General features: G+C 44.4%; 1 non-coding gene and 1 pseudogene across 1 annotated transcript; both read left to right on the plus strand.

The window, feature by feature from the left end:
• The window catches only part of LOC103889357 (putative uncharacterized protein FLJ46235), a 381099-nt pseudogene that overhangs the window by 5199 nt on the left and 352348 nt on the right, over positions 1 to 23552 (plus strand).
• Positions 4945 to 5048, plus strand: LOC129059244 (U6 spliceosomal RNA). The gene has a single exon (XR_008525004.1). It is a non-coding gene; the product is annotated as a U6 spliceosomal RNA (small nuclear RNA).

The raw sequence follows: 23552 nt of genomic DNA on the forward strand, positions 1-23552 counted from the left end.
GCTTTTGCTGTCTTTCTCATGCCTTTGATTTTCCCAGCTCCTCTTGGTTGAATTAAGTGCTCTGCTATGGTTTAAATGTGTCCCCCAAAGTTTATGTGCTGGAAACGCAATCCTCAATGCAACAGTTGGGGTGTGGGGCCTAATAAAATAGCCTTTATGAATGAGTTAATGTTGTTATTGTGGTAATAGATTAGGAATCACAGAGTGGGCACATTATAAAACAGAATTCAGCCCCTTTTACCCTCTTGCTTTCTTGCGCTCTCTTTTCCTTCTGCCTTCTGTAGTGGGATGATGCAGCAAGAAGACCTTTACCAGATGCAGGCCCCTCAACCTTGGACTTTCTAACATCCAGAACTGTTAAGAAATAAAATTTATTCCTTTCCTTTCCTTTCCTTTTCTTCCTCCTTTCCCTTCTCCTCCCTTTTCTTCCCTTCCCCTCCCTCCCTCTCTCTCTCCCTCCCTCCTTCCCTCACTTCCTCCTTCCCTCTTTCCCTCTTTCCCTTCCTTCCTTTCCTTCTTTCTCTTCCTTCCTTTCCTTCCCTCCTTCCCTCCTTCCTTCCTTTTTTCCTTTTTATAAATTATGCAGTCTGTGGTATTCTTTTATAGAAGCATGAAATGGACAAAGACAGACTCCATTTTCAAGAGCAAGCACTTTTGTAGTTTCTGAGCGAATTATGACGGCAAAGGAAGTTCTATAGATAGCCTCAGATCCACTACCTAGGAAGCATGCTACCAAGGAGACCTAGGATCTAGGATTTGATCAAGTGCTGGGCAACATGATACCACTGCAATTTAGCACCTCCGTATATACCTCCAGTTGGCTCAGCCCATCAGGGCTAAAACTACCCCTCATATCCTAGTGTCTCTTGTAGGCAGAAGCCTTGCCTAAACCCTAAGCTGCTTGGCTCACATTCTATCATGTGCTTTTTTTGTAGGGGGTTCAAATACACACAAAAGAAATATGTTGAACCTCCATGCACCCAACCCGCAGATTAAGCAGTTACCTCCATTTTTCCAGATTTGTTTCATCTGCTTCAATCTCCCTAAAAATTTATGTTTGTACAGGAAAAACTGAATAAATGGCTAATTCTCCACCCTACCTCTCATCTTAAGTCACTTTTCAGAGTAGTGAGTTAGTGACCTAGTAACCTTCCCTCTAATGACCAGTAGTTTTTTTTCTGAATACCATTATGAACTCATAGATTATTGTTTGCATTTGATGTATTTCAGGCCATTGCAGTCTTTATTGTTTTGGATGCTTACATTGTCTCATCTAGGTTAATAATTATCTCTTCAAGTTGACTTTCATGTCTTTTTGATGTGATCCTGTTGGACTTTGATGGCTTCCTTGCTTTCTGGCAAAAAAGATGTTCCAGGATCAATATACTGCACCATACATGGAGTCAGCCGTTTCTCTAGGGAACCTTGATTCCTTTTAGTAGAGAACACAGTTTGAGGTCTTGGACTGAATGACTTTTGTGAACCTCCTCTCCTGAGACTACAGCCTGCATCCCTGCATATAGCCTGTTTGGAGCTCTTGCTGGGCACCAGCAGGTCTCCTAAAACTGCTATATAGTTCTGCCTCACTCTTACAAAGATTCATCTCTTGAGAGTTTTGTGCTCTACCCCCAGATGTGGTCTTTCTGGTTCTGAAGCTTTTGCTTCAGTCACCCTGAATTTTGCCAGCCCTATGCATGCTATACCTTGGATTGCCAACTTGCCCTCACTGAAGCCAGTTTCTCTGGTTAGAATAGTTGCCCCAACCCATGCCTAATACTCTAGTAAACAAGGTTCTACCTGGGCTTAGGTTAACTTTTGCTCCTTTGGGCCCTGTGTTCTACCAGCATTCCATTTATCTGAAACTCTCCCTCACCTTAAGAACTTATCTGTTCTTTAATGATTTACTGCTGCTTCCTGGGTTCGAAAGAACCCAGTTCAGGAGTTTCTGTTTTAGTTTGAGATCTTATAGGCCTGTCTCATCAGGTTGGTGTCAGCCCAGCTAGGATTAGGCAGAATTGGGTGGGGGCTGTAGTGCATTTTTGGCACAGCATGTACCTATCTGACTAATTCTCCGTCTTTTCTTTCTTGTTGCAATTCATGGGTCTTAGCATCTTCTGAATGGTATTTAGTAGGTCATCCTGTTGATTTCCTGCTAGGGAGTAGCATACTCTGGCTCTGTACCATTGGCCAAGGGACTTAAGGATAGATGAAGGGCTGCAGTTTTGTTAAATGGAACAACATGAAGAGATGGCATTGTAAAAAAAAAAAAAAAAAAGGCTTGGCAGCAGGGCCCATTTGAATGGTTGGTCCTTGGCTCCTGTGTTGATATAGGCAGATCCTTGATGGGAATTTGGAATGTTCCCAAATATGGTATTGGTACATCAAGTCATCCTCAAGGTTGTCTGTGTAACAGTCTTGAATGATGTTTTGTCAGTCTTTGGAGATTCTCTGTATAGGGTTTAATCATTTAGTTATTTCAGTTGAGCCTGTTTAGTTTCTTTGCAAGGAGATAAGAAATGTGAAAGAGATGCAGACATTAGGGAAAAAAGTCAGGAGCCTTGTTTCCCCACCCTCTACTTGGGTTCTGGAACTGGACTCATAGGTGAGTAGTGAAGAGCTGGGCCCAAGCACATTAATCCTAGATCTAGCTCTGCTTTGCGCTCGCTCCAGTTCTTGTATCAAATTCACTTCAAGCCACCCAGAGTAGTATGTAGAAGAGTCATTCAGGACCGTGCTTATACTTCATTATATCAAATGGGAGATCCAGTAATTTATAGCCTATTATTTCTGGAGCCTGGAGATGGCTCTGCATAAGATTTGCTGAAGCAAATTTTATTACATTAGAAGAGAACCTAGCTGGCTGCATCCTACACTGGAAGCTTTTAGATGCCAATAAGGAGGTCATGTAAAGGTCACAGAATGACTCTGGAATCCATTCCCCGCCAAGAAAGAATAGTGACAATTCTATGTTGTCCTCTTTTCATTTCCCTTTGATTTTGAGTAATAAATTCTCTCCTCACTTCCCAGCTGAACGGTTTGGGAGTCTGTATTCCCTAGAAAGACTTTGGTCACATACCCATCAGATTAAATTAGGTGAAAACCCTTTGGCCTTCATGAATGTTGAAGGATTTCAAAGGGCTAATGGAAATTCTTCTAGAAGTAACTGCAACCTCCGCCTTCCAGGTTCAAGCGATTTTCCTGCCTCAGCCTCCCGAGTAGCTGGGATTACAGGCGTCCACCACCATGCTCAACTAATTTTTGTATTTTTAGTAGAGATGGGGTTTCACCATGTCGGCCAGGCTGGTCTAGAACTTTTGACCTCAGGTGATCCACCTGCCTCAGCCTCCCAAAGTGTTGGGATTACGGGTGCGATCCACCGTGCCCAGTTAAACTTCAGTTTTTCATGTTCCATGCATAGGTCAGGGTCTTAGGGAGTGATTCATTCTAGCAGAACTCCCTGGATCTTAAGGCAGGTGTTCCATTTATTAATTGACAAAGGAGGCATATTTCTCCCCTGGTAACCCAAAGATTTAGGTCGTTTTCCCAGAGACTCCATTTCCACTGTGAGGGTTCTTGGAAAACTAAGCAGAGGATGAGGAAAAGTCTGTGAACAAGCTTGCTGGTTTCTCCCTGTCCTACAAAAGAGCATACGTCTTCTGTAACCCAGAAGGCCCCTTTGATTAGTCAAGGCTGGACAGACTGAGATTAGGGGTGTGTGTGTGTGTGTGTGTGTGTGTGTGTGTGTGTTTGTGTGTCTGTCTTGAGACAGGGTCTCACTGTGTCACCCAGGCTGGAGTGCAGTGGTGAGATCAGAGCTCACTGCAGCTTCCACTTCCTGGGCTCAAGCGATCCTCCTATTTCAGCCTCCAGAGTAGCTGGGACTATACGAATGTTTTACCGCACCCAGTTCATTTTCTAATTTTTTGTAGAGATGAGGTTTCACTGTGTTGCTCAGGCTGGTCTTGAACTCCTGGCCTCACGGGATCCTCCTGCCTTAGTCTCCCAGTGGGCTGGGATTATAGATATGAGCCACCTCACCTGACCTGCAACGATTTTTCAACAATGTAATTTCTCTTTTGCAGAGCCACCTAAGCTGAAGATTCCCTTGAGAACAAGTACTGTCCTGTGGTTTCATGACCTTTCTTCCATTTGTCGTTCTTGTGAAGTGGAATTTAAATGACATCTTATCAAGATGGATAAACCCTAGTTTCCCAGTGCTGGAATATAGAAAATGATGAACAAGTAAATCCCACTCAGCACCCATAGTCCAGGCATGGGGACCTCAACACACCTGAGCCCCAGACATCACCTTTCATTGTGAGTAGCTCTGAGATGACACTTCTGCTGTTCCCAATTCCAGCGTTAATTGAGTTAGATAGTTATTTTATGAAGAATTTTCATATGCCACAATCCTGACCATATCTTCAAGTGAACAGAAAACTTCTATTAAAAAGTCAACCTTCTGTCTCACTCTGTTGCCCAGACTGGAGTGCGGTGGTGCAATTATGGCTCACTGCAGCCTCAACCTCCTGGGCTCAAGCAATCCTCCTGCCTCAGCCTCACAAGTAGCTGGGACTACAGGTGCTTGTCACCACACCTCACTAATTTTCCCATTTGTGTTATATGTGGATTCCACAGGACTGACTTCGAAAACTTGAGTATGCGTGGATTTTGGTATACACAGAAATGGGAGAGCTGGAACTAATCCCCCCATATACCAAGGGACTAATTGTATCTGTTTTTACAATTATACTGTAGGAGACATTATGTTCCATGACAATGGTAATTTTTAATGACAATTTTTAATTGAGTGAAATTACCATAAAAATAATAATAGCAGCTAATATTTACTGAGCTGTTACTAGGTGCCTATAAATAGCATAGATTTTTAAATTCTCCATAATTCTTCCTTATTTCACTTAACCACTCTATCTTAAATTACTCATGCTTACCTCAGTAGCACACATACTTAAGTTGGAACAGTAGAGAGATTGGCATGGCCTCTGTGAAAGAATGACATGCAAATTTGTGAAGCATTCCATGTTTTTTAAAAAAAGAAAAAAATTACTCCCAGATTTTCACTGTGTTTGTGCATATGACCTTTTGTTTAGGTTGAATTACATCCAAAGATGAAATTTCCAGAAGTGAGATTACTGTGAGTCACAGGGCATGAGCATTCTCATTACCCTTGATGTAAATTGCAAAGCTTTCAGGCATGGTGGCTGTCAGCCTGTAATTCCAGCACTTTGGGAGGCTGAGGTGGGAGGATTGCTTGAGGCCAGGAGTTGGAGGAGGCAGTATAATGAGTCACTGTCTGTATGATTTAAAAAAAATTTCCAAGCTTTATCCTGGAAGGCTTATGTACATTTTAAACACCACTAATACTACAAGAAAATGGCAATTTCACTGCACCTTCGCCCACACAGGTATTATAATTTAACAAGTTATTTTCTGTGTGATAAATGAAAGACCTCATATTATTACTTTTACTTTGTCACCCATTTTTTTTTTTTTGAGACGCAGTCTCGTTCTGTCGACCAGGCTGGAGTGCAGTGGTGTGATCTCGGCTCACTGCAACCTCTGCCTCCCAGGTTCAAGTGATTCTCCTGCCTCAGCCTCTTGAGTAGCTGGGATTACAGGCACATGCCACCATGCCCAGCTAATTTTTGTATTTTTAGTAGAAATGGGGTTTCACCATGTTGATCAGGCTGGTCTCGAACTCCTGACCTCGTGATCTACCTGCCTCGGCCTCCCAAAGTGCTTGATTACAGCTGTGAGCCATGCGCCCAGCCTATTTGTCACATATTTTATCTTTCCTTATGTTAGCTTATTAGCTTTATTTCTTTATTGTTCTTTTTTTTTTGAGATGAAGTCTCGCTCTGTCTCCTAGGCCTGAGTGTAGTGGCACAGTCTCAACTCACTGCAGCCTTGACCTCCTAGGCTCAGGTGATCCTTCCACCTCAGTAGTTGGGACTATAGGTACATGCCACTATGCCTGGCCAATTATTTTTATTTTTTTATTTTTACTAGAGACGAGGTCTTGCTTTGTTTCTTAGGCTGGTCTGGAACTCCTGGCCTCAAGCAATCCCCCCCACCACCCCCTCCCAAAGTACTGGTATTATAAGCATGAGCCACCAATGCCTGGGGTATCTGTGTCTTTTCCATTTATTTGTAGAGTTACTTTGTCTTTTACTAATTCAATGATCTGTTTAATCTTTTATTAAATTATAAAAATAGTAAATACTTTTAAATAAGTGAAAAATTTCCTTCACTCTTTAGACCCATAATCTTATCTCAGGAAGTAATTGCTATTGAGAAAATGGGCCATATCCTTCAAGATACGTACATGGTGATTGAACATCACTTCACCTTTTCATATTTCGTGGACATTTGTGCCAATACCTATTGATCTATCTTAATCCTTTTCATGGTTGCATAATATTTTATTATATGGATGTATCACAATTTACCAGTACCAGTCAACTGCTGGAGGCATTTAGGCTCCTTCTAATATTTGCTTTGAGCTCTTTATATAATTAAAAATTAACCCCCTCAGCCGGGTGTGGCAGCTCATACCTGTAATCCAAGCACTTTGGAAGGCTGAGGTGAGAGAACTGCCTGAGTGTGGGAGATCACCACCAACCTTGTCAACATAGCGACACTTTGTCTCTACTAAAAATTAAAAAAAATAAAAATGAGCTACATGTTGCAGTGCACACCTGTAGTCCCAGCTACTGGGGAGGCTAAGACTGGAGGATCACTTGAGTCTAGAAGGTTGAGGCTGCAGTAAGCTATGATCACACCATTGCACTTTAGCTTTGCTAAGAGCAAGACTGCATTTCTTAAACAAAATAAAAATTAGATGGGAATATTGCTCAATCCCTGCAGGTTGAGGCTGCAGTTAACTGTGATTGCACCACTGCAGTCCAGCCTAGGTGATAGAGCAAGACCCTTTCTCTAAAAATAAAATAAAATAAAAATTAATCTTCTATCATATTTCCCAGTAACACCTTCCCTCCTACGTTTCTCCTAGAAGCCCTTGAATTTTGTTTTCCACATACCATTTAAAACTTTTAAGTACTGATGTCTGTCTGTGTCATCCCTCTTTTTTTTTTTTTTTTTTTAGAATGTCTTTTTGTCACTTCTAGCTGGACCTACCATGAAAGACTTCTGAATCCAGGAAGAGAGACTGACTGGGCAACATGTTATTCAGGTACAAAAAGACTTGGACTGTAACTCAAAAATGATCAAATAATAGTGCATGCATCAAGTGCAATGGGAATCTCTTCTGGAGAGGGAGAGAAGCTTCCAGTTAAGGTGACATTGAAGCCAAGTCCTGTAAGATGAGGAAGAGTTGTATGAGAGTGGGGAGGGAAGGGGGAGGTGGAGGGATGGGGATTGGGCTGGGCTGGGATGGAGTGAGCTGCCCAGGCAGGGAAACCAGCACTATACAGACCTGAACAGTGAAGATGGCACATTTTGTTCAGGGAATGGTGAATTAAGTGTGGCAGGAATGCTTTGGAGAGACGGTCATTTGCTTGTATGGAATTTTCCTCAAGAGACCTCATTACAGTTTCTAATTTTTTGATGTTATCATGCATCACTGCCCTTGTCAGATAGTATCATGATCACAATAACATCAAGCATAATATTTCATTGATTCTCACATAAACAGGTGGGTGCCACAGTTATCCCCATTATATGCACAAAATGATGAAGACTTGGGGTTAATGAGCGATTTGCCCAAGCTCACCTGAATATTAAGACTGAGTCAAATGTTAGTCTGGTCTGACTTTAATGCTTGCCTTGTTCATGAGCACCATCCATTGCCTCTCCTATGCAGTTAAGCAGGTAGACAGGTGAGAGAAGAGCCCGTGTGATATCGGGGGAAATTCACCCCTGATATTTCATGTAGGTTCTTTTCTATTTTCCCTGAGTGTCAGCCGGTCTGAGAAATAAAGGGAAAGAGTACAAAAGAGAGAAATTTTAAAGCTGGGTGTCCAGGGGAGACATCACATGTCGGCAGGTTCCGTCATGCCCCCCAAGCCGCAAAACCAACAAGATTCTATTAGTGATTTTCAAAAGGGGAGAAAGTGTATGAATAGGGTGTGGGTCACAGAGATCACATGCTTCACAAGGTAATAAAATATCACAAGGCAAATGGAGGCAGGGCAAGATCACAGGACCACAGGACCGGGGCAAAATTAAAATCGCTAAGCAAGTTTCGAGCACGCATTGTCATTGATAACATCTTATCAGGAGAAAGGGTTTGAGAGCAGACAACCCATCTGACCAAAATTTATTAGGCGGGAATTTCCTCAACTTGATAAGTCTGGGAGCGCCACATGAGCCCGGGGCTTATTTCACCCCTTATCTATGACTGTAAAAGACAGCCGTCCCCAAAGCGGCCATTTCAGAGGCCTCCCCTTAGAGATGCATTCTCTTTCTCAGGGATGTTCTTTCCTGAGAAAAAGAATTCAGCAATATTTCTCCTATTTGCTTTTGAAAGAAGAGAAATATGGCTCTGTTCCACCCGGCCCACAGGCAGCCAGAGTTTAAGGTTATCTCCCTTGTTCCCTGAAATTGCTGTTATCCTGTTCTTTTTTCAAGGTGCCCAGGTTTCATATTGTTTAAACAACTTGTGCAGTTAATGCAATTATCACAGGGTCCTGCGGGGACATTCATCCTCAGCTTACAAAGATGACCGGATTAAGAGATTAAAGTAAAGACAGGCATAGGAAATCACAAGGGTATTGATTGGGGAAGTGATAAGTGTCCATGAAATCTTCACAATTTAACTTCAGAGATTGCAGTAAAGACAGGCATAAGAGATTATGGAATTATTAATTTGGGGAACTAATAAGTGTCCATGAAATCTTCACAATTTATGTTCTTCATCCGTGGCTTCAGCAGGTCCCTCCATTCGGGGTCCCTGACTTCCTGCAACACGTTTCTCTCTACTCACAGACTTCTGACCAAATGTATGTGCGGAGTTTCTACACCAATTCTCCAGCTCTCTGGATACCAACCGCGTATCCCGCAATTGCATTCTGACACTACCTAGAGTTAGCGCAGAACCCACAGGTTAGGGGCTCAGTCCCACAAGACCACCCTCACTTCAGATGCCAGTTGCAAGTCCTAGGTTGTCACCTGTATTTTGACCAACCAGTTAGAAATCAGGGTTTCCCATGACCTTCTTCTTGAGTTTAATTATTTACTAGAACAACTCACAGAACTTAGAAAAACAGGTTTTTTTCTTTTCTTTTTAAGAGACAGGGCCTCACTCTGTTGTCCAGGCTGGTGTGCAGTGGTGCAATCATAGCTCATTGAAGCCTCAACCTCCAGGGCTCAAGTGATTCTCCTGCTTCAGCCTCTCACGTAGCTGGAATTATAGGGTTCCCACCACCACATCTGGCTAATTTCTTTTATTTTTTGTATAGATGGGGTCTTCTTATGTTGCCCAGGGTGGTCTCAAATTCCTAGGCTCAAGTGATTCCACCCACCTCTGCCTCCCAAAGTGCTGGGATTACAGGCATGAGCCAGCGCATCTGGCCACCTTATTTTCTATTACTGGCCCAATGTAATGGCTCCATCTCAGGAACAGCCAATGAAAGAGATGCACAGGACAAGGTAAGTGGGGAGGGGCACAGAGCTTCCATGCTCTCTGTTGGGCACACTACCCTCCCAGGACCTCCTTGTGTTTAGCAACACAGAAGCTCTCCAAACCCTGCTGTTTGGGTTTTTATGGGGCATGATTGATAAAATCATTGGCCATTGGTAGTTAAGTCAATTTTTGCCTCCTGGAGTTCAGCAGGTGAGGCTGAAAGCTCCAAGCCTCAAAAAATGTGGTTGGGGCCAGGTGCGGTGGCTCACTCCTGTAATCCTAGCAGTTTGGAAGGCTGAGGCACATGGACCACTTGAGGTCAGGAGTTTGAGACCAGCCTGACCAACATGGTGAAACCCCGTTTCTACTAAAAATAACAACAATTAGCTAGAAGTTGTGGCACATCCCTATAATTCCAGCTACTCGGGAGGCCGAGGCAGGAGAATTGCTTGAACCCGGGAGGTGGAGGTTGCAGTGAGCTGAGATTGTGCCATTGCACTCCAGCTTGGGCTACAAGAGCCAAACTCCATTTAAAAAAAAGCGGTTGCTTTCTCTGGCCGCTAGCCCTCCTCCTGAAGCAGTCTAGGAGCTTGCAGCCACCCTGTTAGCTCAACAGCATCCCACATGCATTCTTACCATGCTGCAGATCTGAAAGACCTTAGAGGCCCTTGTGTCAGGAACCTGGGACTAAGACTAAATATCAAAACAGAAAATGCTCCTATTACCTCTGTCACAAAGGGCTTTTTAAGAGCTTTGGAAGCTCTGTGCCAGGAACCAGGGGCAGAGACCAAATGTATATTTCTTTTCTTATATTTGAGACAGAGTCTCACTCTGCCACTGAGGCTGGAGTGCAGTGATGTGATCATAGCTCACTGCAGCCTTGACCTCCTAGGCTAAAGCAATCCTCCCACCTTAGCCTCTCCATTAGCTGGAACTACAGGCGTGCATCACCATGTCCAGCTGATTTTAATTTTAATTTTGTAAAGACAGGGTCTTCCTATTTTCCCCAGGCTGATCTCTAACTCTTGGCCTCAAGCAATCCTTCCTCTTTGGCCTCCCAAAATGTTGGGATTACAGATGGGAGCCCCCATACCTACCAATCACAAGGATCTTTATAAGAGAAGGAGGTAGGAGAGTCAGAATTAGAGAAAGTGATGTGGTAATGGAAGAAGAGGTCAGAGAGGGAGATTTGAAGATGCTGTACTTGTGGCCTTGAATATGGAGTCACGAGGTAAGTCAAGGAATGGGGGTGGCTTCTAGAAGCTGGAAAAGGCAAAGGAGCACATTCTGTCTAGAGCCTCCCCCAGAAGGAATGCAGCCCCTCTGACACCTTGACTTTAGCCTTAATAGACCTAGTTGGGCTTCTGGCCCCCAGAACTGTAAGATGGTAGATTTGTGGTGTTTGAAGCCACTAAATGTAGGGTACTTTGTTGTAGCAACAACCAAAAATGAACGTGAAGCTGGGACCTCATGTTACAGTTGCTGACGCCTGTAATCCCAGAATTTTAGGAGGCTGAGGTAGGAGGATCGCTTAAGTCCAGGAGCTTAAGACCAGCCTGGGCAACGTAATGAGACCTCATATCTAAAAAAAATGTTTTTAAAAGGCCAGGCTCAGTGGCTCACATTTGTAATCCCAGCAGTTTGGGAGGCCGAGGAGGGTGGATCACAAGGTCAGAAGTTCAAGACCAGCCTAGCCAAGATGGTGAAACCCCATCTCTACTAAAAATACAAACATTAGCCAGGTGTGGTGGTGGGTGCCTGTAATCCCAGCTACTCAGGAGGCTGAGGCAGAGAATCACTTGAACCCAAAAGGCAGACCTTGCAGTGAGCCGACATCGCACCCTTACACTTCAGCCTGGGCGACCGAAACTCCATCTCAAAAAAAAAAAAAAAAAAAGCCAGGTGTTCTGGCATGCAGCTGTAGTCTCAGTTCCTAGGGAGGCTGAGGCGGGAGGATTGTTTAAGCCTGGGAGGTTGAAGTTGCTGTGAGCTGTGATTGCACCAATGTACTCCAGCCTGGGCAATAAAGCAAGACCTTGTTTCAAAAAGAAAGAAAGAAATGAGCATGGTGGGAATGGGGACAGATGACAATGTTAAGTAGAGTGGTCAGGGTTGGCCTCATAAGTGAATATTGAGCAAAAGTTTGAAGCAGGTGATGGAGCTGGCCAAGGTGCTGAGGGAAGGGCATTGTAGGCTGAGTCAACAGGGTCTTTATCCTGTTGGATAAAGGAGGAAACTCTCTGGTGTGTCTGAGGCTCTGGAAGGAGGCCAGTGGAGCAAAGAGATAGAGGGAGCAAAGTCAGCAAGGAGGCCAGGGAGTTACTGGGCTGGGATTGGTACAGATTGTGTAAGCCCTGGGATGCTATTGCTGGGGCTTTGGCTTTTACTCTGACTAAAATGGGAACCACCGAGGGCTTCTGAGCAGAGAGGCGACATGGTCTGTCTCCTGATTTAAAAGCACGACCTGGCTGCCAAGTTGAGAAAGACTATGGGAAGATTTGGGTAGAAGCGTGGGGGCCAAGCTGTGGCAACATCCCGGTGGGAGATGATAGTGATCCTGCCCGGGTTCACGGTGGTGGTGAGAGATGGTCAGAGCATGGATACATGTTGAAGTCAGTCAGTAGGATTTCCCGATGGACTGGATGTGAGCTGTGAGAGAAGGCAGTGGTCAAGGTTGAGTTTGATTCTAATTGAATTATTAAGTAATTTTAAAAAACACTACTGCCTTTCCCAATCCTACCAAGTAAAGGATGCTAGATAAAAGAAATCTCAAGTCGGGCCAGGTGCAGTGGCTCACACCTATAGTTCCAACAGTTTGAGAGGCAGAGATGGGAGTATGTTTTAAGGCCATGAGTTTGAGAGCAGCCTGGGCAACATAGCAAGACCTCCTCTCTAAAAAAAAAAATAAATAAATAAATTTAAAAAAATAAATATAGCCAGACATGATGGTATGTACCTATGGCCCCAGTTACTCATGTGGCTGAGATGGGCAGATCTCTTGATTCTAGGAGTTTGAGGCCAGCTTGGGCAACATAGCAAGACTTCTCTCTCTACAAAAATGAAAAAAAATGCCTGACATGGTGGTACTTGCCTGTATTCCCAGGTATGGGGGCAGCTGAGGCAGGAACATCTCTTGAGCCCAGTTGGTCAAGGTTGCAGTGAGCTATGATTATACAACTGCACTCCATCCTGGGTGACAGAGTGGGACCCTGTCTCAAAATACAAATACACATGAAATCTCAAGTCAGACCAGTCCCTTCTAGGCTATGTAGGCCTTGTAACCACATAGCTGCATGATCGGGTTTGTGTGGCTGTGGATGAGGAGACCCCTGTCCAATTGTCGGCTTTGTAATCAGTTTATTTTTCAATATAGTAATCAAATATATTTCATCATACTTGATGGTCTCAGATATGTGTGGATTTTGGAATTCCCCTTGGAACAGGTTGTAACATCTTATTGGCTCCATAATTCCATAATTTTCAAAATCTGATCAGTTTTTAATAAGATCAGAGTTGATATTAGACTACCTAATTAGTTTTGTTAATGAGAAAATGAAATTGTGTTGTTTGCATTTTATCCAAGTTGGGTGTCATATTGGCTAAATCTCATCAATACTTAAACAAATGCAAAATTAGAGCTTATCATGAAACACAATGTAATTCTTGAAGAAGATGCCATTTCTTTTTTTTCTTTTTTTTTTTTTAAGATAGAGTCTTTCTCTTGTCACCCAGGCTGGAGTGCAATGGTACGATTTTGGCTCACTGCAACCTTCACTTTCTGGGTTCAAGCAATTCTCCTGCCTCAGCCTCCCGAGTAGCTGGGATTACAGGCGCCCGCCACCACACCCAGCTAATTTTTGTATTTTTAGTAGTGATGGGGTTTCACATGTTGGCCAGGCTCCTCTGGAGCTCCTGACCTCAGGCAATCTGCCTGCCTCAGCCTCCCAAAATGCAAGGAGTACAGATGTGAGCAACCACGCCTGGCCTCCATTTCTTTTTTGTAGTCTTTAATAAACAGCTGCTATCATTGCAGACTTGCTATTTAGGCACTTAGGAATTTTTCACTAGAAGGCATGTAAAGAAGGACCATGGGCATTTGTAATGAATTTAGTATTTATTCTTTGACTACATGACTGTCCCCAGAGCTGTAACTTTATTAATGAATTTTTTAGAAGCCATTTAGCTAGCAACTGAGCCTAACCAGCCACTCACCCTCGTTATTCAGTGCTCTTTTACTATTGTCTATTTCTCCTCCAACTTGGCTACACTCACAAAGTGATAAAAACTTGCATTTGTTTTCTTTCCTTTTCAGAGACAGGGTCTTGCTCTGTTGCTCAGGCTACAGTACAGTGACATGATCATGGTTCACTGTAGCTTCAAACTCCTGGGCTCAAGCAGTTTTCTCACTTCAGTCTCCCAAGTAGCTGGGACTACAGACATGTGCCACCATGTCCAGCTAATGTTTTCGTTTTTTATCATAGAGACGGGATCTTGCCAGGTTGCTCCGACTGGGCTCAAAACTCCTGACCTCAAGTGATCCTCCTGCCTCAGCCTCCCAAAGTGCTGGGATTACAGGCAGTCATGACCACCTGTGCCCAGCCCCCATTATCATTATTTTAAATAATAGCTTTATTAAAATATGATTCACATACCATTCACTTTATTTATTGAAATCTGCAATTCAGTAGGTTTTAGAATATTCACAGAGCTGTGCATCGATCACCACAGTCACTTTTAGAAGCTTTCATTACCCTGTAGAGAAATCCATACCCCTTAGCCACTACCTCCTACTCTCCCCACCTACCTTTGCCCCCAGCCTTAGGCAACCATTGATTAATTTTTTTGTCACTATAGATTTGCCTAATCTGGACAAATAGAATTGTACAATATGTGATCTTTTGTGGCTTTTTTTCCCTCTTAGCACAGTGTTTTCAAAGTTCCTGTATGTCATAGTGTGTATCCATATTTCATTCCTTCTATGGCAGTATTCCATGGTAGAGACACACTGCATTTTGTTTATCTGTTCATCAGTTGGTGGATATTTGGGTTGTTTCCATGTATTCCATGTATTGGTCATTATGAATAATGCTGCTATGAAGATTGTTGTACCAGTTTTTGTGTGGACATATATTTTTATTTTTCTGGGATTTATGCCTAGGAGTGAAATTGTTGCATTATAGGATGACTGTACATTTAGCCTTTTGAGAAACTGCCAGACTGTTTTCTAAAGTGGCTACACCAGTTGGGTGCAATGGCTCACACCTGTAATCCCAGCTACTCAGGAGGCTCAGCTAGGAGGATGGCTTGAGCCCATGAATTCAAGACCAGCCTGGGCAAGATAGTGAAACCCTGTGTTGATTTTTAAAAAATCCAATTAAAATGACAAGAAAAGAAATACCCAAACAAAATGGTTACACGATTTTATGTTCCCACCAGTAATATATGTGGGTTCCAATTCCTCCACATCTTCACTGACATTTTTTTTTTTTTTTCTAGATAGGGGTTTGCTCTGTCTCTGAGGCTGCAGTGCAATGATGCCATCACAGTTCACTGCAGCCTTGACCTCCCAGGCACAAGTGATTCTCTCATCTCAGCCTCCTGAGTTGCTGAAAATTGCAGGTGTACGCCACCATGCCTGGCTAATTTTTATATTTTTTTCTGTAGTGATGGGATTTTACCATGTTGCCCAGGCTGATCTCATACTCCTGGTCTCAAGTGATCTGCCCACCTCAGCCTCCCTAAGTTCTGGAATTACAGGCTGCCACCATGCCCGGCCTTCACCAACATTTGCCATTATCTGTGTTTTTTTTTTTTCCTTTATACCTTAAAGCAGTATGAGAACAAGTGTCTTCAATTATAGGAAACAGTATAATCCCAGGGCATTGGGAGGCTGACAGGAAGATGTCTTGATGCCAGGAGTTTTTGTTGTTGTTGTTGTTGTTGTTTTTGACAGAGTCTCGCTCTGTCACCCAGGGTGGAGTGCAGTGATGGGGTCCACTGCAACCTCCGCCTCCCAGGTTCAAGTGATTCTCCTGCCTCAGCCTCCCGAGTAGCTGAGACTACAGGTACATGCCACTACTGCCCAGCTAATTTCTGTATTTTTGATAGAGTCAGAGTTTCACCATGTTGGCCAGGCTGGTCTTGAACTCCAGACTTCAGGTGATTTGCCTGCCTCAGCCTCCCAAAGTGCTGGGATTACAAGCATGAGCCACCATGCCCAACCTGATGCCAGGAGTTTTAGACTAGCCTGGGCAACCTAGCAAGACCTTGTCTCTACAGAATATTTAAAAATTAGCCAAATGTGGTGGTGCCTGTGTATAGTCTCTCTCCCTCTCTCTTGTTTTTTTCTTTCTAACTTTTCGTGATGTGGTCTGGCTCTGTCACCCAGGCTGAAGTGCAGTAGTGTGATCATGGCTCACTGCAGCCTGAAACTCCTGGGATCAAGTGATTGATCCTCCCTCCTCATCCTACCAAGTAGTAGGGACCACAGGTGTATGCCACCCAGGTCTTGCTATGTTGCCCAGGCTGGTCTTGAGCTCCTGGCCTCAAGCAATCCTCTCACCTTGGCCTCCCACAGTGCAAAGATTACAGGTATGAACCACCATGCCTGGCCCCTACCCTGCCTATTGAGAACTAAAAGAAGGATCCAAATTCTCCTTAGCTCAACTCGAGCCATTTCCTGATTGCTTCATCAGCAAGGAGCTTGTTATTGGGCTGTCCAGGCCTCCCAAGCAGCACAGAAATGAGGTGAAGGAGTTTTCCTGCTGCTCCACTCTGTAAGGAGTTGGAGGGTGATGTTTACTCGTTTGCAGAGAGAGATGCCTTGTAGGCACCTCAGGATGGAGAGGACCCTGATTCCAATGTCCTTTTTTTCTTTCAAAACAGGACCTTGCCCTGTCACTCAGGATGGAGTTCAGTGGTCCAATCGTGGCTCATTGTAGCCTCAAACTCCCAGGCTCAAGCAGTCCTACCATGTCAGCCTTCCCAGTAGCTGGGACTACAGGCAAGCATCGTGACACTCAGTGAATTTCGTTTTTATTTTTTTGTAGAGATGGGGCCTCAGTATGTTGCCACGGCTGACCTTGAACTCCTACACTCAAGGGATTTTCCTGACCTGGCCTCCCAAAGTATTGGTATTACAGGCATGAGCCATTGTGCCCACCGTCTCTGGTTCTTAACCTTCTGCCTCCCTCTTCCAGTTTTAAAGAATGCGTGTAATTACATGGGCTCTCCTAGATACTCCAGGATAATCTTGTTTTAAGGTCAGCTGATGAGCAACATTAATTTTATCTGCACTCTTAATTCTACCTTTCTATGTAATTGTGCTGTGTAACATAGGACATGAGCAATTGGTGGGGGTGGGGGTTATTACTTTGGCCACCACAGTAACTATTTTATGCCAGGTACTCAGCTAAGCACTGGTGAATTAAGCATGAATAACACACACTCCCTAATCTCCATCCATTCTTGGGAGGAGCACCTCACCTGTCATGCTCCTGAGAATCTGGGGAGTCAAAGAAGTCTTCCATGAGGAGGTGATGCCAAAGCGGACAAGTGACAGAGGAGTCAAAGCTAGCTAGGAAGAGAGTAGAGGTTTAAGGGGAAACATATTATAAGCAGAGGATATCACCCACTTCAGAGACTCCCAGAGGAGAAAGAGTTTGCATTGAAGGGGCAGATGAGGCTCAGTTGGACTCCATAGCAGATGAAATGGAGAGGGGCAAGCAGTGAGGCTGCCTTGCAAGGCAGGGCAGAGCAGGGGCTGTTAAGGAGTTTGGACTTAATCCCTGAGGCAAGGAGAAGTGATGTAAATGGGGGAGTAACATGATGAGATTCACGGATTAGAGACATGGCTCAGGCTGCTGTAGAGAAGGCACCAGGGAGAGCAGATGGCTCAGTGGGTGTGCAGGAGACCTCTCACTGAGTTTAGGGAGAGGTTTTTTAAACAGAAGAAGTTTGAGTAATTTAAATGATGATGGGAAGGAGCTAAAAGTGGGGGATAGGTTAAAGATACAGGAAAGTGGGAGGAAGAACTGACAAGTGAGGTTCCAGAGAGGGCAGGAGAAGAGGAGATTCTCACAGGGGGATTAACACTTTCTTTTCTTTTTTCTTTCTGAGACAGAGTCTCACTCTGTCACCCAGGCTGGAGTGCAGTGGCACAATCTTGGCTCATTGTAGTGCAGACTTCCAGGCTTAAGGGGTTCTCCCACCCCAGACTCCCAAGTAGCTGGAACTACGGGTGTGCACCACCACCACACCTGGCTAATGTTTCTTTTTTTTGGTAGACACAGAGTCTCACTATTTTGTGCTGATTGGTCTCCAACTCCTGGCCTCAAGTGATCCTCCTGCCTAGGCTTCCCAAATTGCTGGGATTACAGGCATGAGCCACAATGCCTGGCCTCTGATAGTTCTGTATTCTCTAGAGTTGTCTTTACTTTGTGCTAGTGTGTCCCTCATTGTGCTGATCCTCTGTAAAAATTAATACCTTTTCTTTTCTTCAAGATGGAGTTTCACTCTTGTTGCCCAGGCTGGAGTGCAATGGCGCTATCTTGGCTCAGCGCAACCTCCACCTGCCTGGTTCAAGTGATTCTCCTGCCTCGGCCTCCCAAGTAGTTGGGATTACAGGCATGTGCCACCATGCCCAGCTAATTTTGTATTTTTAGTAGAGATGGGGTTGCTCCATGCTGGTCAGGCTGGTCTCGAACTCCTGACCTCAGGTGATCTGTCTGCCTTGGCCTCCCAAAGTGCTGGGATTACAGGCATGAGCCATTGTGCCTGGCCAAAATTAATACTTTTTATATTAAATTTACATATATATACATTTTTTCTTTTTGATACCGGGTCTCGCACTGTCACCCAGGCTGGAGTACAGTGGCACAACCTCTGCTCACTGCAGCCTCCACCTGCCAGGCTCAAGCAATTCTCCTGCCTCAGCCTCCCGAGTAGCTGGGATTACAGGTAAATGCCACCACACCCAGCTGATTTTTGTGTTTTTTGTAGAGACGAGGTTTCGCCATGTTTCCCGGACTGTTCTCAAACTCCTGAGCTCAAAGCAGTCCACCCACCTTGGCCTCCTAAAGTGCTGGGATTACAGGTGTGAGCCACCTTGCTCATTCTAGTTTAAACTTTTGAATGGTTTGTGTCTCCTGATTGGACTCCTACAAATACAGAGTCGATGCTAGGAAGGGTACCAGGAGATAGACGCACACAGATGGGATTTGGGAGTAGGTTTGGTTATCCAAGGAGCAGTGCTGAGCTCCTTGCTAATGGGATATGGGATGCTGGTGATTTCCAGGAAGTGACTTCACAATGACTCAAGCTACCATATACTGTTGATTGTGAAATGCCAGTTGAAGCATATGTCCTGTGAGCTTAGGGGTGCTACAGGTTGACCACTGCAGCAGTAAAGATGACTCTGAAGAATGGCATGGGATGGATCCTTTCGAATGCACTTGAGCAGCGGTCTCCAACCACAGGGCCACAGAGCTGGAGGTGAGCAGCAGGTGAGTGAAGGGAAACTTCATCTGTATTTCTAGCCCCTCCCATCGCTTGCATGACCACCTGAGCTCCATGTCCTGTCAGATCAGCAGCAGCATTAGATTCTCATAGGAGCACAAACTCTGTTGTGAAGTGTGCATGCGAGGGATCTAGGTTGTGTATGCCTTATGAGAATCTAATGCCTGATATTCTGTTACTGTCTCCCATCACCCCAGATGGACAGTCTAGTTGCAGGAAAACAAGCTCAGAGATCCCACTGAGTCTACGTTATAGTGAGTTGTAGAATCATTTCATTATATATTACTATGTAGTAATAATAGAAATAAAGTGCACAATATATGTAATGCACTTGAATCATCCTGAAATTATTCCCTCACTCCCAGTCTGTGGAAAAATTGTCTTCCACACGTTCACTCTGTTTTTTGGTAGAGGCAGGGTCTTAATATATTGCCCAGGCTGATCTCAAACTCCTGGCCTCAAGTAATAGACCTCTCTCAGCCTCCCAAAGTGCTGAGATTACAGGCATAAGCCACCACCCTCAACCAAGACTTTCTTAAACCAAATAAAAATTAAGTGAGATTACTTGAGCCCAGGTGGTCAAGGCTGCAGTGAGCCTGATTGCACCACTGCACTCCAGCCTAGGTGACGGAATGAGACTGTCTCAAAAAATAAAATAAAATAAAATACAAATTAACCCTTTATGACGTTCCCAGTAACTTTCCCTCCTAAGTGTTCCCCACAAATCTTTGAATTCTGTTTAATTTCCACATAACATTTAAGACGTTTAAGAACTTATGTCTGTCTGTGTCATCCCTTTATGTCAAAAGATGTCTTTTTGTCACTTCCAGCTGGATCTGCCATGAACGACTTCTGAATCCAGGAAGAGAGACTGACTGGGCAACATGTTATTCAGGTACAAAAAGATTTGGACTGTAACTCAAAAATGATCAAATGATAGTGCATGCATCAAGTGCAATGGGAAGCTCTTCTGGAGAGTGAGAGAAGCTTCCAGTTAAGGTGACATTGAAGCCAAGTCCTGAAAGATGAGGAAGAGTTGTATGAGAGTGGGGAGGGAAGGGGGAGGTGGCGGGATGGGGAATGGGCTGGGATGGGATGGAGCAAACTGCCCAGGAAGGGAAACCAGCACTGTACAGACCTGAACAACGAAGATGGCATATTTTGTTCAGGGAATGGTGAATTAAGTGTGGCAGGAATGCTTTGTAGAGACAGTAATTTGCTTGTATGGAATTTTGCCTGAGAGACCTCATTGCAGTTTCTGATTTTTTGATGTCATCATCCATCACTGTCCTTGTCAAATAGTTTGGAATGGGTATAATGATCACAATAACCCCAAGCATAATATTTCGTTAATTCTCACAGAATCACAGGTGGGTGCCACAGTTATCCCTATTTGATGAATGGAGTGATGAAGCCTTGGGAATAATGAATGATTTGCCCAAGCTCACCTGGATATTAAGACTGAGTCAAATGTTGGGTCTGGTCTGACTTTAATGTTTGCTTTGTTCATGAGCACCACGTATTGCCTCTCCTATGCAGTTAAGCGGTAGACAGGTGACAGAAAAGCCCATGTTTGTCTCTACTCACACACTTCCGACTGAATGTATGTATGGAGTTTCTACACCAAATTCTTCAGTGCTCTGGATATTAACTGGGTGTCCCATGACTTTATTCTGACACTACCTGGAGTTAGCACAGACCCTACAAGTTAGGGCCTCAGTCCCACGAGACCATCCTGACTTCAGATGCCAATGGCAAGTCCTAAGTTGTCACCTGTACTTTTGACCAACCTGTTACAAATCGGGGGTTCCCATAACTGTTTTCTTGGGTTTAATAATTTGCTAGAACAGTTTATGGAACTCAGAAAAACAGTTTATTTTCTTTTTTTCTGAGAGAGAGGGTCTTATTTTGTTGCCCAGGCTGGTGTGCAATGGTGCAGTCATAGCTCATTGCAGCCTTGATTGTCGGCTCCAGTGGTTCTCCCATCTCAGCCTCCCTAGTAGCTGAGACTACATGCCTGCAACACCACATCTGGCTAGTTTCTTTTATTTTTTGTATAGATGGGGTCTTGTTGTGTTGGCCAGGCTGGCCACAAATTCCTGGTCTCAAGTGATCCTCCCACCTCAGCCTCTGAAAGTGCTGGGATTACAGATGTGAGCCACCACATCTGGCCAGTTCATTTCCTATTACTGGTTCATTGTGAAGGATACATCTCAGAAACAGTCAATGAAAGAGACGTGCATGCTGGGTGCAGTGGTTCATGCCTGTAATCTCAGCACTTTGGGAGGACAAGGTGGGAGGATCGCTTAAACTCAGGAGTTTGAGACCAGCCTGGGCAACATGGTGAAAACCTGTCTCTATAAAAAATTAAAAAATAATAATAATAACCGGTGTGGTGTTGTGCACCTAGAGTTCCAACTTCTAGGGAAGCTGAGATGAGAGGATGCCTTGAGCTGGGGACTGGGGAGGCTTAGGTTACAGTAAGCTGAGATTGTGCCACTGCACTCTAGCTTGGACAAAAGAGCCTGATCCTGTCTCAAAAAAAAGAAAGATACCCAGGGCAAGTTAAGTTTGGAGGAGCACAGAGCTCCCATGCCCTCTGTTGAATATGCGACCCTCCCAGCATCTCCTGTGTCCAGCAACCCTGAAAGCTCTGCAAACCCCGTTCAGGGTGTTTATGGAGGCTTTATTATGCAAGCATGATTGATTAAATCTTTGGCTGTTGGTGATTAAGTCAGTCTCCAGCCCCTCTTCCTCCTGGAGTTCAGTGCATGAGGCTGAAAGTTCCAAGCCTCTTACCATGTGGTTGCATGGTAATCAGTCTTCCTCTTGAAGAAATGTAGGAGCTTGCAGTCACCCAGTCATCTCAACAACATCCCCAAATGCACTCTTACCATGCTGGAGATCCCAAAGTTCTTAGAGGCTCTTGTGTTAGAAACCTGGGACCAAGACCAAATATTAAAACAAAAGATGTTCCTGTCACATCTATCACTGAGGTCTTTCTAAGAGCTTTAGAAGCTCTGTGCCAGGAACCAGGGACAGAGATGAAATATATATTTCTTTTCTTTTTTTTTTTTTTGAGACAGAATCTCCCTGTGTCATCCAGGCTGGAGTGCAGTTATGTGATCATAGCTCACTATAGCTTTGGCCTTCTGAGATCAAGCGATCCTCCCATCTCAACCTCCCAAGTAGGTAGGACTACACATGCATGTCACCCATGCCCAGCTCATTTTTGTAGAGTCGGAGTTTCACCATGGTGGCCAGGTTGGCCGTGTTGGCCAGATGGGGTCTTCTTTTGTTGCCCAGGCTGGCCGCAAATTCCTGGGCTCAAGTGATCCTCCCACCTCTTCCTTGTAGAGATGCGATTTAGTTATGTCGTCCAGGCTGATGTCAAACTCCTGGGCTAAATCGATTGTCTCACTTCAGCCTCTCAAGTAGCTGGGACTACAGGCGCATACCACCATGTCGGGCTAATATTTATTTTTATTTTTTTTCTAGAGGTGGGGGTCTCACTATGTTGTTCATGCTAGTTTCAAACTTCGGGCCTCAAGTGTTCCTCCTGCCTTGACCTCCCAAAGTGTTGGGATTCTGAGTGGGAGCCATCATGCCCAGCAATCACAAGGGTCTTTATAAAAGAAAGAGAGTAGGAGATTCAGAATTGGAGCAGGAGATGTGGTGATGAAAGCAGAGGTAAGAGAGGGAGATTTGAAGATGCTTCACTTCTGGCTTTGAAGATGGAGTCAGGGGCCATGATCCAAGGAATGGGGGTGGCTTCTAGAAGCTGGAAAAGCCAAGGGAACACTTTAGAGTCTCCAGAAGGAATGCAGCCCTGCTGACACCTTGACTTTAGCCTTAATAGACCTAGTTTGAGTTTCTGGCCCCTAGAACCATAAGATGGTAGTTTTGTGGTGTTTTAAGCCACTAAATGTAGAAAACTGCAAACTATGTTGCAGCGGCAAGAAGAAATGAACATGAAGCCAGGCATGATGGCTCATGCCGGTAATCCCAGCACTTTAGGAATTTAGGCAGGAGGATCACATGAGGCCAGGAGTTCAAGACCAGTCTGGGCAACATAGTAAGACCTTGTCTCTACAAAAATGAAAAAATTGGCCAGGTGTGGTGGCTCACACCTGTAATTCCAGCACTTCGGGAGGCCGAAGCGGGCAGATTACCTGAGGTCAGGAGTTCGCGACCAGCCTGCCCAACATTGCAAAACCCCGGGTCTACTAAAAATACAAAAATTAGCTGGGCGTGGTGGCACGCACCTGTAATCCCAGCTACTTGGAAGGCTGAGGCAGGAGAATCACTTGAATCTGGGAGGTGGAGGTTGTAGTGAGCCGGGATCACACCATTACACTACAGCCTGGGCAAGAAGAGTGAAACTCTGTCTCAAAATAAAATAAAATAAAATACTAAAAAATTTAGCCAGGCA

The sequence above is a fragment of the Pongo abelii genome, chromosome 3 (genome assembly GCF_028885655.2).
Source record: "Pongo abelii isolate AG06213 chromosome 3, NHGRI_mPonAbe1-v2.0_pri, whole genome shotgun sequence".
NCBI classification, from domain to species: Eukaryota; Metazoa; Chordata; class Mammalia; order Primates; family Hominidae; genus Pongo; species Pongo abelii.